At 34.7% G+C, this 16,899-nt stretch overlaps 1 protein-coding gene across 2 annotated transcripts in view; it reads right to left on the reverse strand.

The window, feature by feature from the left end:
• The window catches only part of EDIL3 (EGF like repeats and discoidin domains 3), a 394,119-nt gene that overhangs the window by 169,397 nt on the left and 207,823 nt on the right, over positions 1–16,899 (reverse strand). The gene's annotated exons all lie outside the window — the stretch shown is intronic.

A 16,899-nucleotide genomic window follows, 5' to 3' on the forward strand; every position in this document is an offset into this window, starting at 1 on the left:
GTGATGAGAAGCAAATTAAAGTTAATAGCTAAAGCTCGTTACATGCGAAGTATAATAAATGCAAATGATGATCACTTCCTAATCTCACTCAAGGGTTTCTAAAGTTAGGGTGACTAAAGGGACTTACCTTTGCTATATTATTATACCTGATGCAAAATCACATGAAACATAAAGCATTTAGCAGGTTATACTAATTTCCATGCTAATTTTGGACAACAGAGACAACAAATGGGATTTTGAACAAAAAAAGAAATAGTGACTAATTCAGGCAGATATCAGTCACTGATATTTACACACCGTTCCCTGTAAGCACAGCACACGCTAGGGTCTGTGGGAGGTAGGCCTGTAGTCAGAGGGCACACACTGCTCCCCCGTGCTGTCTCTTCCTGTCGTCTACTTCAGCTGAACTCCTGCTCTGCTCTTATTACTACAACTCCTGCTTACACACTCAGATGGTGTTACTTACGGGCTTTCTGTTCATGTGTCTTGCACCTTTTCACCGAGTCAGTCTGTGAGCTTTACAAATGCAGCACCTGTCCTGCACTGTTCTCTGTACCCCAACAAATCTATCTGGAAGACCACTAGTGCCCAATAAATGTTCCTTGATGAAATTTCTAACAAAATAGTGCTACAATCTGAAAAAAAATTATTTCAAATGTGTAATGTGCCTTCTGATACACTACAATGTATCAAAAGGTATTCCGAAGTCCTGGTTTTTCACAGTGCTTAAAACAATATGATTATTAAACTGCTCCCTCAGTACCAAATAAGGACAAAATACTAGAAACCCCCTATTTTACCCTTTCCTTTAACTTCTTTCTTCTCAACAACATCTTCTCTTGGAAGCAGTATGGCTACCCTCATTCTAAGTTTACGGCAAAGCTTGTTCTAAACTTCCTTAGGCAGGTGATCACTTTCTCTGAAAGCCATCCTTTTTAGTTTCTGGTGAATTGCTACAGATTTAGAGTGAAGACAATTCATGACTGTGGTTAAAAAGAATCTAAATAATTTGCACTTTATAACATCAAATAATTGGATAAAATCAGACTCTGATAATTTTTAAAAATAGCTATGTACTACAAAATATAATATACTCCCAAATATTTGACATTAAAACTCTCCAGGAAGGAAGGAAGGGAAGGGAAAGGAAGAATATGTCATTTATTTATTTTTCTAATCTGATGAAATATTTAGTTCTTTTTTAGTCTTTACAAAATTTCACTTAGTCTTTATTTATATTGGACCAACATGCAAAATATTTCCATCAAATTTTGAAAGTGGTAACAAAAATCACTGTGTTACGCATTTTCTTGCCAGCTCAGTGCGAGGCAGTGGCAATAGCTGGCTACTTTGGAATATGACTAACATGCCTTTCCCTGTATTATATCTACTGCAATTGTTTTAGGTGAGAATAACGTCAGTGGTTGATAAGAAGTTAAATCTTCCTACTTAATCTTCCTATCTTAAAGAATGTATTGCCTTATTTTGTAAAGTTAGACATAAAAAGCTACCTTTTAAATACTTATAGGGAAGAAACTGAATATTAATGTCTAGGAAACGACCACATAAGGGAAATAGAATTTATCTTGGACTTGAAGGAAAGTTTTAATTAGGGTTAATAAAAACAGGATGAGGATGGTGGTATATGTTCAAGCAGGGATCCAGGATGAGTCACACCTTTGCAGACAAATGTTCATGGTATGACAATGTGTCCAGTTCATGAATAGCACAGTCTGGAGCAGAGAGTGGGAAGGGGAGTGCTGGGAACCAAGTCTGAGGATGTAGACGGGGACCAGATTACCATGAACCCTTAGGGTCAGATAAAGAAGCTGGCCTTTATTTTTTGGCACTGAAGACTTGGAGCTGGCTGGGATGGCACCCTCTGTATCCCCGTACTCTAGAAGGCCCTTGTGAAGCCATACGTGGGATGGATTTAAGAAATAAATGAAGCCAGCCAGGACAGAGACCCACCCAGGATTTGATGCTAATAGGTACCTATACATATTAATTCTCAGGTACTCAAAACATTTCTAAATTTAATACTGAACTATATCACCGGTAAAATAAAACCTAGCTCTTGCTTCTTTGAAATGTTAATAGAAGGAAGTTTTCACAGTGGGTCGAACAATCAAGAGTTTTTAATATATACTATTAAGAATATTCAGGCACTGTTGTTCTTTTCTACCTTATTTCTTCCAAGTCTTTACACAATAAGTAGCACCTGTGAATTTAATTAAGCCACATCAACCTTTGAACCTTTGAACTTCTATTTGTTCATCAGGTCAGATCTATAATCATCAATGAAAGAAGTTTTAATTAAGAACATTTGTTTCTAACAATACAGTTACACCTTTATCAAGAAGTTAACATGAGATGGAATAAACTGGAATTGCATTTGCTGAAGTCAAAATGCTTTCTATCCATACTCAGTCTGTGATAAGAAATGGACTTCTTGTTTGTGCATTAAAAAAATTTAACTCAAAAAACTATGTTTATCTAAATTCATAAAAATATAAATGTTATATTAAATGAGTTACAGACTTTAACACAGTAGCAAAATAAGTAAAACATTCCATTCACATCTAGTAACATGTAGGCACACACCACAGATGAGAATTACATTGAAACGTTTATATATTAGTATAATGCAAGAGTTCTTTCAGCAATGAAGGTTATTTGCACTGTGATTAACACTGCAAGCAATCTAAATGAAAACAGATCTCAATCTGAATAAATCATGTTTAATTAAAGAGTAGGTACAAATGTTCACAGAATAAAATGTAATGAAATGAAGGTTAAACTCCTTTGCATGTACATTTCTCTTTGTCATAGATCAAGACATTATTATTTCAGAAAAAAGTCCTGATCTATTCCAAATATACTGAAATATACTAAATTGTTTTATAACTAAGAAAAATTTGGCATAGCAATCCTCATATAAAATAGGAATTTCCATATTTGGCCACTTTTATAGCTCATTTCTAATAATAATAGCTATGATTTTTGAGGTTTTTACTTCTATAACTTCTTTCTGAGAACTGTTGTAAAAAAAAAAAATGGCCTCATTCAAAATTGGATTCTATTATCAAGACACCTAGCAGAGTCCTGATTCCTCACTGAGAACATAAAACCTTGCTGCCCACCCTCAAGCTGACTGAGGTAGTGACTAGAGCTGAACATGGATTTCCAGATATAAACTCACAATGCACTTTGTGTGTGTGTGTGTGTGTGTGTGTGTGTGTGTGTGTGTGTGTGTGAAGGAATTAAAAAGCAAGGTAAAGGAAGGAAGGAGAGGTAGAGAAGAGAAGAGATAGTTGGTCACAACAGCGTGCATATCTTTGAAACAAAGAAGTACTCTGCAAGGATTTCCAGACCCTTAGATTTGTTGTAACTACTTACACAGGTTTATTCATATTATATGTATAACTCATTCTCTTTCTGTCGCCCTTAGCCCACCTTATGCAGATTTGTAAAGGTGTGTTGGTAGTCTTTTCCCTTTGGCTTGGCTTTTTGCTAACATAAATAATGCCAACCCAGACATACTCTGGAGATGTCCCTATGGGAAGTCTCCTCCAGTAATTGAAAAACACAGATTCATTAAGGTCACTTTGAGTACGCATGAACTTCCACACAGCTGCATTCTCGTCTTTTTTTCTAGGTGTTTTTTGATCCATCATCATGCAAATTATAGGCCCAAAGCTCATGAAATTGACTCTGGGTGGTAGGCTGTCAGAGAGTTTTTGAAAATTCAAAATTATATTTGCTAGTTCATTTCTTTGTGCTTTTAAAAAAACCATGGCTTCTCTGGGCATAATTTCTTGCCACAGAAATCATGCTGCTTCTTTTCAGATAATTATACTTAAATATTCAGTAATTCCTTTCTTCATGATAGATTCCACCAGCTGGCCAGAGATGAAATGGAGATTTTTGGAGTCTGATTTGCTAAGGCATCCTGTCCAAACTTTCAAAATTAATTGATTAACTAAATAACTAATTAATTGCTTGGCTTGAAAGCTGGCTCACCTTTGCAAGTGCAGAATAGGAATGATTGCAGGCTGTACTCTTGGGCCATCAGTGTCCCAATTTACCCTCAAGATTCTCCAGACTCCTGTGTCGATGCCATCTGACCCCAGTAGCTCCACTAGATTTACTTTTGCCAACTTGATTTAGGATATTTCGAATACTGCCCACCATTTAGACGAGGATATCCGTTCTTTCTTGGGGATGGAAATCCATGTGACCTCCTCTTGACTGGAGAAAAAGCAACTTAATCACGAAACTATCTCTTTACATCCCCAAGTACATCCAGGACCCATGAGCTTCAAGAAAGAACAACTGACTCTCAGGCTGAGCACCCTCATTTTGATATATTAAAAGGACACCATAATTAAGCCTATTTTCCTTTGCAAAGATAAATTCGACTTCCTTATTCCCTTCCCTTGAGCAGTCTTTCCTCCTGCAATATTGTTATTGACTGTTAATTAGCTGGCAAGAGCTTATTTTCAAGAGCCTGCTATTTTTGATCCTTAACAACAGGTCTTCCCTGGGCTCCCCATTAGCTATTAAATATTCTCCAGGCCTCTGGTGAGTGATTGCCTTTTAAAATTTGACTTTTTATTATTTTTTCTTATCTAAAGTCTGTGGTTTTTCAATTTCTCTTTCAAGGCTGAATAAATTACACTGAATTTCTAGGAATTCTGTCCCCCTACTCAGATACTGAATTTCATCATAAATTCAGTCATAATCAGAATTATCTACAGGATTTCTCAATCATCCCTGGAACCAGTCAGTATATTGTTAATCTTGTGTGACTGAACTTCCTTTTGATCTGGCCTTTTGCTGTATCACTAGTAATTCATTTTAAAGTGGCAAATTAAAATGAGCATTCTTCAATCAGAACATATCACACACAAACCTTTTATAATAATTTATTGATAACCTTCACTTACCAATAATAGTGTAAAAAAATCCAAGAGGTATTTATTCATCACTGCTTACTCACAAAGATAATACTCTAGGCTTATCTGGATCCTGGCACCCTAACATACGTTTTGAGATCTCAATTTTCATTCAAAACATTTGCTACTAGTATCCAGCTACAGCCCAATTCTCCAGGATGTTTCCATATAAAATTAATTCAGAAAGGTTTTATTTGCCTTAGTCAGGTATTTGGCCAATACGATAAAATAGCTTTTCCAGGATACTTGTAAAGCCAAAACCAGGGAAGAAAGAAGAAGGGTTGGGGGAGGGGCAATCAAGAGAGTGCTACACTTCAAATATCTGAGGCCTTGAAAAATTCATAAATAAAAGCTACAAGAAAGACGCAGTAGAAGCCAAAAAGAACCAATGTCTCTGTAAAAATTTTCACTGAAGAGCAAACCATCTCGAAGAACATTACCTTAGGGGCATGCAGCAGAGTAACTTATCCTGCAGTACGTATGTGTTGATTGGTAAGACAGAACTGAGGAGTCATCAACTGTACTGCACAGTGAGTCCCTTGATTAGGGCAAGTGTACCAGCATACCTCTAAAGGGGTTCTACAGAGGAAAATGGATTTAGAACAACAGTCCTTCTCAAAGCCCAAACTTTTAAAATATACCAATGCAAAGATTCCACATCAGAGATTCTGATTTAAATGGACTTGGGTGGAATGGAGGCAGTAATATTGTTTATACAGAAGTCCTGGGGATTCTAAGGATAGTCAGGGTTGCCAAACACTGTGTAGAACCTCTGTGTATGAAGTCCATCTATTCATCCATCCATTCAACCATCTTTAGTTCTCTGTGAGGTGCTAAGAATGCAAAGATTAATATATCATGTTCCCTTACTTTTCTCAAGGTTCTTATAGTACAGTAGATTCACCAGAAAATAATCAGTTACAGTGTACAGTGACAAGCGCTCTAACAGGAGAATGAATGCACAGTTTCTCAAAGAAAATTCAAATATCATTAATTAGTCTAGCAAGACAGAGAACGTTGAGTTTTAGATGAGTCTAGCTGCCTGGAGAAAATGCTTCTGAGTTATGTTAAGTTACAAGTAATTAATCTGAAAAGTTATTTCTCTAAATTAATATACATCTCATTATTCTACCTATCTGAGGGTGACTTCTCATTGTCCCATAGTTCTTGGTTCCAAGTGTAAAAGTCATGTATTTTTCAATTTCTTATTTTTACTATGTATAATTTATATACATTTGCATATTCATAATGTTTTATCCAAAATTAATCACTCTATTCTGTCACATGCATGCTAAATTAGTTTGCTTGCAGCTCTCTATTTTTAGTGCTCAATACCAATGATCAATTATTTTGGATTTTTTCTACAGTGAGTTAAAAAAAAACCCATAACTGGCTAAATGAGACAGGAATCACATGCGAAGCAAAGCTATGATCTACATGGTTGAGTTCACCCATCCGTTCACTCACTCACTCATTCATTCATTAAAACTGTGATGAGCACCTTCTATCAATCAGGCTCTAAATAAAATATATAATTAAATACATCAGTGGACAGATAGAGTTCCTGTTCTGAGAGATTCATCTTCCATAATTCTACTCAGAGAAATAGCTATAATATAGTGAACTATGAAAATATTATACTATAGTAAAATTATAATATAGTGAAATACACCATTATGGACAAAACGTCCTGTGATCATAGATGAGGCAATGGCTTTGCTCAAAGGAGATGTGGAAGACTACTTAAAGAAGGTAATACTTGGTTGCTGCTTAAAGGATATGCAGGCAATTTTTAGATGTGTTAAAATAAGAAGGAACATAAAAGGACACAATGTTTTCAGCGAGAACTGAACACTTTTATTGTCTGGATATGCATGTGACTATGTGTGTGGAACTATTAGGGATGGTGGTTACTAGGTAGTCTGGGACCAGATTTTTATGGCTTTACAAATCAAGGAGTTTGAAGTTCAGTCCTTAGATATCAGGGAGTTAATAGAGAATTCAAGAAGTGTGGAATGGAATTGAAGAGATCTGTGTTTTAAAGAGCTCATTCACTCTAGAATTTCATCACTGGTAAGTAACACTGTGGAAAAATAATTCAGAAGTCAGAAGGGAAATTTATGTTGAGTCCATATCACTCAGACCATGTAACATGATCACCCTAGTGTGTATCTAAACATTTAGCTTGGTTTGAAATGCATACAGACTTCCTAATATGTGGGTTGCCAGATTAAACAGATAAAAATACAAAATGCCCATGCAATAGTTCACTCATATTTTATCAACAAATAGTTTATCTGCAATTCAAATTTACCTGAGCATCCTGTATTTTATGTGGGAATTTTCCTTGAATTGTCAACTAGAATATGATTTCGCCGTATTTTCTTTCTTTCTTATTATATAAGCACTTTAATTTTCAGCATATGGTCATGCTTTCCATTTTCTATATTCAGCAGACCCCCAAGGAAAACTACCTACAGTAGAAAATCATTATTGACAAATGAGTCTTCCGCAGGCTTTTGCTCAAACTAAAATTCGTTGCTTGAATTCAGCAAAGCAGTTCATAATCTTTCAAGTTTATCTCTATGTAAGCTTCAATGTATTATTTATACAGTTACGCTTGCATGTATACTTTGGCTATGCAAGAGCTAAAGAAATCCATTTCTTAATAGACAAGCAGCTGTAGATTCCAGGAATAAAATTAGAACAGATGCCCATTAAGCCCAAACGACTTAAGATTTTGAGAAGAATTACAAAGAGACATAAAGAAATTATGGGGAAATCAGCACTCCTCTCAGCAATTTAATTCAATATTTTTGAGGATATACTATGCATGAAACTTGCAGGTAACCATTTATTTCGCTTCGTATACATGTCATAAGCAGAAGGGCTTAACAACAATATATCACTTTAAGATATATTTTTTTTATTGAGAGAGACTTTTAAGGGAATGAATTAAAACTTCTAATTCATGAGGCTGAAATATTTTTCTCTTCAATGACAGTGACTTAAAAAAACCCCGCAACTTATACTAAAAGTGATGAACCACTAAAAGCATGTAAGCAATGCCACATTTAAATAACAGGCACTGATTTTCAGCGGCGTGGTTGGACCTAGAGATTGTCACAATAAGTGAAGTATGTCAGACAGAAAAAGACAAATATCATATGATATCACTTACACGTGGAATCTAAGAAAAAATAATACAAGTCAACTTATTTACAAAACAGAAACAGACTCACAGACATAGAAAACAAACTTATGGTTACGAAAGGGGAAAGGGGAAGGGGGAGGGATAAATTAGGAGTTTGGAATTCGCAGTTACTAACTACCATATATAAAGTAGATAAACAACAAGGTCCCACTGTTATCGCACAGAAAACTAATTTCAGTATCTTGTAATAACTTGGAAAAGGAATATGAGAAAGAATATATATATATGTATGTATAACTGAATCACTGTGCTGTACAGAAAGTAAAGCACTGTAAAGCAACTATAGTTCAATTAGAAAAACAGGCACTGATACACACTTATATTTTGCACATACAGAGAAATAATTTCATTTAACTCTAGAATTAATTTCTTAAAAATAACCCAGTAACTTGTATTAAGTATGGACAAACAGCTCTCCAGGATGACAACTGATTGACATCAATTAGCACATCCACCCACTTGGACTATGTGCCAAACACTGTTCTAAGAATTTCGTATATAACATCACACCCTCTGAGCTACTTACTATTAGCATAACTGTTCTACAGATGACAGAATTGAGACATTGAAAATGTAAATAACTTGCTCAGGGCCACAGGGGTGGTAAAACTGAGATTAAAACCCAGATGATGTGTCTCAAAAATCTGTACTATTCACCAGTTACCTCTAGCACCACTGGAAAACAGGAACACTCCCTCCTCAGCTTCCCTTCATACTTGCCTTCGAGGTACCAGTCTGCGTGCTGAGGAAGACAGACAAGGGTAATACACGGTCCTCGATCTCAAAACGTTTATAATGTCCGAGTAATATTAGTATTGCTGCTCTAGGCCAAAGACCCCACTCCTAAAGTCTTAGCTTGGAATACTTTTTTTTCCTCCAATTCCTCTATTCCTTTTAGCAATTTTTCTCAAACTCTTAAGTGGTTTGGGCTTCATGGGCATCTGTTCTAAATTTGTTCCTAAAGTCCACAACTGCTTGTCTATTTAGAAATGTATTTCTTTGGTCCCTACGTTCTTTTATACATGATTTTTCACTTTACATTCTGATGGAGAGAACCCATTTATTTCTGTTTCTTTCTTTACAAAGAACATGGATATATTTTATAGCTGTACAGTAGAAATATTCATTTTTCAAAGGTGACAATCCACAGTATTTTTAAATCTTTATTTGCAAGATATCATACAGAAAAGTACACACAACCATCGAGTTAGATGAATTATTAAGAGACGACCTGTGTAACAACCACCGGAGTCCAAGCACAAGAACAGTGCCGAAACTCCAAGAATCCTCCCTGTGCCCTTTCCATTTACAACTTCCCTTCCATCCCTCACAAAGGTAACTGAGCTCCTGCTTATTATGCCAGTCACATGCTCATGTTTAATGTGGTTTAGAGTTTCATTACTTGAATATGCATTCCTAAACTGCATCTTCTGTTCTTGCCTGTATTTGAACTCTAATAGTAGGGAGTAAAAAAAGAAACCATTCAGTATGTGTTCTTTTGTTTGTGGCTTCACTCACAATGTTTTCACAGATGGCTGCAGTGAGTTCATTTTCACTGCTTTATAATACTTCACTATAAAATAGCCCACGATGCATTTCCCTTTTTCTTGTTAATGGCACTTGTGTTATTGCTGAAAATAAAAGCATCCACGAGCATGCTTGTACATAAGCATATTGAATTTTCTCTGGGTTTACCCTGAAATGAAATGGCTGAGTCATTTACATATTGTAGTAGATAATGCCCAACTGGATGTGCAGTGCTTGTACCAATCTGCAATCCTGTCAGCAATTTAATTCATAGTCTTTTTGAAGATATAATATGGATGAAACTGTCAGTTAAGCACTTACTTCACTTCATATACAAATTGTAAGTAGAAAGATTTAACACCAATAGGTCTTTTTAAAGTATAATTTTACCAAGAGAGGCTTTTACTTTCAACTCACTAGGTTGAATTATTTTTCTCTTCAATGACCATGACGTTAAAAAAAAAATAGACAGTAATTAAAAATGATGAACCACTGAAAGTATATAGGCCATGCTGCAATAGAATAATAGGCACTGATAAACACATACAAACTGTATATATGGAAAAATAATTTTACATAACTCTGGAATAATTTCTTAAAAATTACTCTATAAATCAAACTCTCACAGATAAGTAGATATTCTGGTAATACAATAAGAATATGTCCTGCTTTTACATTTCAATATTTTTTGAAATTTTATATCATAGGCATAATTAAAAATGATGTCTAAAACGGTTAATTCTTATATTTTTAAAGCTACTGTAAGAATTAAATGAGGTAACTTGCGAGAAAAAATGTGTTGTAAACTTTAAGGAATGTAAAAAGAATTATCCACATTCTTATAATACAGCTTAATCCATATTTATATTATTCTGTAGACTGTTTCTTGATTATGCTGCAGGAGGAAAATGCAGGTAAATTTTTAATGAGACTTTCTGTACTCATGTATGTCTACTTTTGGGGTTATCATCAGAGTAAATAAGTGGGTAGGATTTTCATCAATATTCTACAGAAGAGCAGCCTTTCCTTGGAGGGACATGGAAGATAGTATTTATTCCCATAATTGCAAAGCCCATGGAAACTCTGATCCACTGAATGGGATAATTCAACAGATACTCTCAGTACACTGCTTTCTAAAATGGTGACATTTACTATTTTTTTTAAAGCAGCTCACTGACTCTCTATACATCTCGCCTGAGAGATCGTTGAAATCTATAGGTGACAGACGCACATTATGGCTGGCGAACGCAGAGAATCCTCCTGTTAACACTCTTAGGCATTTCCGTTCTCATCAAAGTGAAAGAGCTGCATGGCTACACTGCCCTCAATCCCAGAATCCTGCGACACAATTCGAGGAGGTTTCCTGGATCCCTGGATGCCTGGCAGAGCTAGAGGCAACAAAATATCTGCCGACACTCAAGGCTACCACAGAAGAATCTGCTTCAGCAACCAACTCACTCCTCAGTGCCAAAAACTGCTGCCTACAACTCACTACTTTTCATATTTTATTTTTTCCCATATTTATTGTTAAGGATGGCAAACTGACATTATGTTCTTCACTAAAAGTGACAACACAGGATCCAAGAGAACTTCTCCTTCTGGTCAGTATGTCATACAGGGACCAGATTTGCCTTCCTGCCAGAATCAACCAAAACAATAAAAGAGATCAAACATACGAGACAACAGTTTTCAAGGCACTGGACATTAGGAAAGAAAGGCTAGTAATAAGCCAGATAAGTTCTACAACTGTTCCGGTTGTAGACTAAACACCTCATTGGTTCCATCTAACAAATCTTAGAAGTAAGCCCCAGAAGAATCAAACCATTTACAAGTAATTTAACTGTGTAAGAGAACTAAGCTTAGGAAGATATATAGGACTACAGAGTATTTAATACTCAACAAGGTAAAATTCATGTCCGTAATCCAGTCAAGATTAATAGACATGTAAAAAAGCAGGAAACAAGCCAGATTTTAGATTTAGCATACAATACTAAAATAGTTATTATAACTATATTCCACATATTGAAAATGTTAAGTGCAGACAAGGAAAATATAAAGAGATTATACTGAATTTATAGAGATGAAAACTACAATATGTGAGATGAAAAGTACACTAGAAAAAAAGAAACCAAATTAGATACTGCCGAAGAAGCAATTAGTAAATTTTTAAGATAGAAACTACAGAATAAAATACAGACAGACCAAAAAAAAAAAGAAACTGGACATCAGTGAATTTTGGGAAACACACACATATAGATACACAGCCTAAAAGAGATATGATTAGAGTCCCTGAAAAGAGTGGGCAGAAAAATATTTGAATAGATAGTGGCCAACATTTTTCCAAATATGACTAAAACTATATCCACAGATCCAGGCAACTCAGCAAATCCCATGGAAAGGACACGAGGAAAACCACACATTATCACATCATGATTACAAAAACTGTAAATGTAGTTCTGTAGATATGTGTAGTCTTTTCAATAAATGATTCCAGAACAACTATTTAAATAACTATATGACAAAAACAAACAAAACCAAAACCTCAGATCCATATCTTATACCATATTCAAAAGTTAACTCAAAATGTATTGGAGATCTAAGAATAAAACCTAAACCTACAAAAAGTATAGGATAAAATCTTTCAAGGTTCAGTTCAGGCAAAGATTTCTTAGATATGACATTAAAAGCATGAGTCACCAAAATTGATAAATTGTATTTTAACAAAATTATAAACTTGTGTATTTCAAAATCAATTTTAGGAGAATGAAAAGACAAACTGCAGACCGGGAAAATGTATTTGCAAATCAAATATCTGATAAAGCACTTGTATCCAGAATATATAAAGTCTCAAAACTCAGCAATAAGAAAACAAATGACTCAAAAAAAATGGGCAAAATATTTCAACTTCAGAAAAATGAAAAAAAATGGATAGGTAAACATGAAAAGATGTTTGACATCATTTGTCAAAGAGTAACACAAATTAAAACCGAAAACAATACCACTACACAACTATTACAATGGCTAAAATAAGACTGATCATATACCAAGTGTTGGTGAGGATGTGGAGGAACTAACTCTCATATACTGTTGATCAGAATGTAAAACAGTACAATTAGTTTGGAAAAGAGTTCGACAGTTTCTCAAATATTTAAACACATAAACACTACATGATCCAGCCAACCCACTCCTAGGTATTGAACCAAGAGCAGTAAAAACTTATGTCCATTTGAAGACATGTATGAACATTCATAGTAGCTTTATTTGTAATATCCAAAAACAAGAAACAACCCAATATCAATCAATTCAATTAGCGAACAGCTAGTTAAATATTGGTGTATCTATCCAACTGAGTACTACTCAGCAATAAAGAATAGTGAACTACTGATATAACAACATGAATGATTCTCAAAATAATTGTGTAAGAAAACAGAGAAAAAAGAGACTATACTTATAAATTCTGTTTACATATATTTCTAAAAATTCAAACTAATTCATAGAGACAAAGAAAATCAGTAATCTGTGATAAAGTTGGAGGGACAGACAGAAGGAATTACAATGGGGTAGGGAGAAACTTCTGGGGGTGATGGAAATGTTCAATATCTTGATTAAAACGATGGCTTGATAGATGGATACATATGTCAAAATGTATCACATTGTACATTTTAAATATGTGTGTTATATTGTATTGGATGGCAATTATGTCTCAACAGAGATGTTGAAGGCAGTGATCATGTCAAGGTTCTTTTTATGACTCACTTATTTCTCATCTGTGAACTCAGCTCTACACACATACATGAATCCATGTACACACGAACACACAAACACACATCCCACATACACTGTATCACAAAGGCAGGCCCACAGAATTAATGAGGGACATCAGCCTTCTCAAATGCACATCAGAGAGGGTTTGTTTTCTTTTATACTTACACCTCGAAGTGAGAGCCATGCTGCCCAAGTGAGATGAGGCAGGCCTTAGTGGAAAGACAGAGCACTTTAATAAAACATACTAATAGAAGGTGCTGTATTCATAAAAATGACAAAAATACTGTTTTTTCACAGTAGTTCACCTCCTGCTTCGCAGGTGATATTCATCACTCAAGGAAGGCTTTGCAGGAAGCCTTAAATGAAGATGAATGGGAAAAAACGTCGTTTAACAGCAAGATTTTCTATTGCTCATATATTTTTGGTTTCAGATTGGATTTATTTCTGATACAGATGGCTATCAGAAATATGAAGATTATTAAACTATAACTGGAGTTATCCATACCTTCCCGAATAGATATTATTTCCCAGAAATTTTTCTGCAGTAAGTTCATAAAGTATATTGATGTGTATGTTTCCTGCACTCTTAGGATCTATTTAAGAGGTTGTAATTTTCATATTAAAATCATGAAATAATTTTCTCTAGTTCTCTCGGCTCCTAAATGAGAGGTCTGACTAAACACACATGTGCACACACATATATAAAAGGAGGGTTTTATTATTAATTTCTTTTACTATACACTAAGATGGAGATCTCCATTCCATTAATCACTTACCATGTAATTTCACATAGTAAAAGTAAGCCTTCAGGGCAACAATTTCCATCATCTCCAATGAACCTGATTAAAATAATTGGCTATTTCCATAACAAGCACATTAACAAATGGTCCTATGTTAGAGCAGAATGGGTCTGATTAGAAACTGCATTGCTGTTATGCTATTATTAGGTTAATGCAGAAAAATAATTTAGTTCCTTTTAATAAAATCCAATCACTCGTAAAATGGGCTAAATATCAGTAAATAGTAAATGTAAGTGTAACCCCATCTACTTAATTTGGTTGTTTAATTTGGCCCTCAGTTTGATTTGAGTTTACACAGCAACTTACTTCCCTACCCTCGTTAAATCTCCTTCTGTGTTTCAGGGGATGAAGAAAGACCTATGCAGTCTAACTTAAATGGACTACAGAGTTATCTGCAGAAGTGATATTAGTATTTTTCCAAAGTAAAATCCATACCCAGGGTACCACAGTATTTAAAGCATTTTGGTTAAATCACAGAGAGATAGAGAAGGACCAAGATCTACTGATTAATCTATTTTACTGAATATACAAATACATTTTGAAGCCTGTAGATCTCTTTATAGATACTACCACTTATCTATATAAATTCATATCTTTAAGAAATACAGAGGCTGCTGTAACCATACATAATTAAATACAGTTGATACTTTATTTTTATCTACTTGCCATATATATTAAATAAAACGTAAAATACATATTACATATATATATGTACATAATTTTGTGGATTACAAGTATTTAACCTATGGCTTTTATTCTATTCATTATCAATAGTAACTCATTATACAAATGAAAAAATGATCTCCAGAAACTACCTCCTCTTATTCTCTGTGCCTTCTGAATTTTCTTAGTTATCTAATTATTTTCCTTCTTCAACTGATTACATTTACAATCTTAACCAGTATATTTAAACCCACTATTTGTTCATAAGCTTTAGACATTAAGGCTATATATCACTTTTCATGTCTCTTTCCTGCTTCTATAGTCCTATTATTTTTTTCACTATCAAAATTTTATCTATGTTTTTTCAACACATTCTGTTCTATGGTGGTGAATGTATCAGTTGATGAAAGCTACAGTTCTGTGTAACAATCACAAACCTCCATGGCACACAACATGCATGTATTTATCTCCCCAACATCCAAGTCTCAGTGAGGGGTTTTGTTGGTGTCAGGAGATCTCAACAGGCTTCATGGAGGAGCTTGGCTTTGACCTAAAGATCTCGCCATACTTGGCTCCTTACTGAGGTTTGGGCTCAAGTTCGCCCCCTGTGTGATCATTCTGGGACTCAAGCTGAGGGTATAGCAACTATCTTTTGCATCTCGCCTATGTGACAACTGAAGTTCACAAAAGTGAAACATACAAGACTTCTTAAGGACTAGGCTCAGAAGAGGCTCACTATCACCTCACTTCATCTCAATTGGCCAAACCAAGTCACATCTCCAAACTCAAAGTTAAGGAATGAGAGAAATAAATTCCTCCTTTACAGGAAGATCCAAAGTCACATGTGACAAAGGATGAGGATTTATGAAGGGATGAAGAATTGGGGTGATAATGCCATCTTTATATTAATTATCCAATGTCTTGTATTTAGTTGATTGCAAGAATTGGAAAATGAAGAGCATTTACAATAACATGATTATATGAATATTTTTCACTGCAGAACCAAGTAGAAAAATGTTATTCTGCTTCCCCAAAATGTGCCATATTATGGAGACTGTTTTAGCATCATGGTCAGATGGACTTCCTTTGAATATTGAACATATTCTATCAGTTGCTTAAAATCATGTCACATTTAGATGCTTCATATTTACAGAGCTTTTTTCCCCCTCTCTTTCTCTTATTTTTCCTGAATTTTTTTTTTCTGGTTGACAGAAATATCAACATATCCACCATATGATCACAATCTTTCTGTATTTTAATTGAAATTTATTTCCATGATACTTGAAGACAGTTTCATTAAGTCCTCTGATTTCTCGTTCTGAGTTGGGCTGACTGCTTTCCAGGTCTGCTGCAAGCTACCTCCTGGGACTTCTTTTCCTTTTTTCTTTCCTTCTTTCCTTTCTTCCTTCCTATTCTTTATTGGAGGCTGTTTCTTTTTCATATCCTGTTTTCATTTGCCATAGGACATCTTCAGGTAATTTTCATGAAAGGAGGAAGAAAAATATTATTTTGAATTGCTGTCTTAAAAATTGTCCCTACACATGAATAAAATCTGGCTGGTAAAAGAAGTCTAAGTTCAAATTCATGTATCCCTAGAAATGTAAAGGTACATTCATTTCTTTATTTAATTCTAATGTATACTGTCATTGTTTGAGAGGTCTGAAGCCAACCCAATTTTTGCTTCTTTAGGGTTAACATGTTACCCTTCTTATGGATTTTGGGATTTTTCTCTATATTCAGATTTCATTAGAATTTGTTTGGATATATTCATTTGCTTTGTGTTCATTTTGTTGGTATTAATTAATTTATTTCACATGAAGACTTATTTGTTACTGTTCTCCAATTTCTGTTTTCCCTGGATCTACAAAATTAGTCCTATGTTCAATTTTTTAAATTGGTTTTCCATGTTTGCTAAACATAATCTTGTGTTTTTCACGTCACTATATTTTGATCTAAGTTTTGGAAGATTTCT

This window comes from Camelus ferus, chromosome 3 (genome assembly GCF_009834535.1).
Source record: "Camelus ferus isolate YT-003-E chromosome 3, BCGSAC_Cfer_1.0, whole genome shotgun sequence".
NCBI classification, from domain to species: domain Eukaryota; kingdom Metazoa; phylum Chordata; class Mammalia; order Artiodactyla; family Camelidae; genus Camelus; species Camelus ferus.